Source organism: Notothenia coriiceps, unplaced genomic scaffold (genome assembly GCF_000735185.1).
Source record: "Notothenia coriiceps isolate Sejong01 unplaced genomic scaffold, NC01 NC01_scaffold00017044, whole genome shotgun sequence".
Lineage (NCBI taxonomy): Eukaryota > Metazoa > Chordata > Actinopteri > Perciformes > Nototheniidae > Notothenia > Notothenia coriiceps.
Genome location: NW_011349745.1, coordinates 2,279 through 4,097, shown reverse-complemented (window position 1 = coordinate 4,097; position 1,819 = coordinate 2,279).

The window sequence follows — 1,819 nt, the reverse complement described above, 5'->3', positions numbered from 1 at the left end:
ACGTAAGCTGTGCCCATGGCTGTCAGCCAGCCGCACAGCTGGCTGTGCCCGCGAATCCCTGACCCGCAAATTCGCGGGTCTATCTACAGTAGGCTATGTACTGAGTGTGTGTATTTCGCGGGTTGAGTGATGTAAAATGACAATGGTATCCCGTGGAGGAATTCTGAAATTTTTTACCGTTACATCACAAAAACGCACAGCAGAACCAGACCCTGGAGCGCCAGCCTCTTTATTTACTTACTCCTCTTCATCCCCTATGGGTATAAGGCTGAGATGAGAACCCTCCATCGTATTTAGTCCTTAGCAATATGCTGCGCCTCTCCCCATGTATGGATGGGTACCGAGCCCCGGTATTAAACGGGCTCCGCCCGGGCCGGAATTATTAAAGACAGTGGTAACGTTAAGCTCCGACGTTATCTGACTTTTTATCGGTACTGGAGACATTTAAAAAATATATGTCATATGTAGTATTGCTACATAAACATTATATCGCAGTTTTAGTTTATCCAACTCCGTTTCTAATATGCAATAAGACTACAACATGCGTCTATGATGTATTTTCGAGCTTTCCTATCCAGACGAGATCTCTCTCTCCCGTCTGTGTGCGAGGGGGCGGGGCAGTTTGTAAAGGTCTCCTGACTGTGTTACAGACTGTCATCCTGGTTAGTGGTTACTCTGGGTTCTGTCTTCAGGACAGAGTGTTGGATTTTTTTGTTAATTGGATGGGACTTGATTTGGTTCAATATTAGAGTAATTTTCTCGTTTGTGTGTTTGTTTAAATATATTTGGCCTTTGTTCATGTAATTGACTGATTTACTCAAATAAAAAGGTTGATGAATTATCATCTAATGATTTGTATGATGTTTTATTTATGTTAAAGGTCACTTTGAATGATTTTAACTAATGATAAGTAGTAGAAAAACTAATATTTTAAATTCGGGACGGTCCACATTAATTTCGGGACGGCTTAGATTGTATTTCGGGACGGTTCCGGGAGGATGGTGAAAAAAGTTAGTCGAGAGCCCTGTAGACAACCTTTAAACGTGGATTTGAAGGGGATTGATTATATTCCTTTTTAGAGGATTATTGCAGGCAGCTGGTGCGGAAATAAAACCTGTGAAAGCCTGAGTGGGAAACAGTTGTTTTAACAAAGCTCCAAAATAAACAGAAGTGCATTGTTATTCATGTCTGAGGTTGTCCATGATCTTCAGAGTTAACCAATCACAGATAACGTTTCAAGTGAAGCTTTTGTCGTTGCTTATATAGAAGTAATGTCACAGCAAGGTGAGCTGGGGACAGGAATTTAACATGGCGTCTGTCAGCAGGTTTTAAGTTTCACTTTGATATCTGCAAATATTTCTTTCCATCAGTGAGTCTCTTTGAAGTCAGGCATCACCCTCAAAAATGCTTATAGAAAGTCTGAAACGCCAAGGAACTTTTTAAAGCACATTAAACTTAATCATGTGTGGACGTTACAGAAATGACCTTAAAGGCAACAGAAAAGTTACACTCTATTTTATTTAGTTCTCTTTAGGGCCGATCTTCAGAACAATGAAAGTGCTAAATATATAAGCAACATGAATGTGGGAACTATATTCCACGGCAATCCAGTCGACATTTGTTGAGATATTTTGCTCAAAACCACAAACGTCAACCTCATCATGGAGCTAAAGGAAAGAACAGAGGACCAGGTCAGTAGGAGGAATTCTCTGGACAACACTAAAGTCTGCTACATTTTATGAGAATCCTTCTTAAAGTTGTTAAGATAATTCAGTCTGAAACTGATGCTGCATTCACACGACAAGGGGTAAAACGGCTA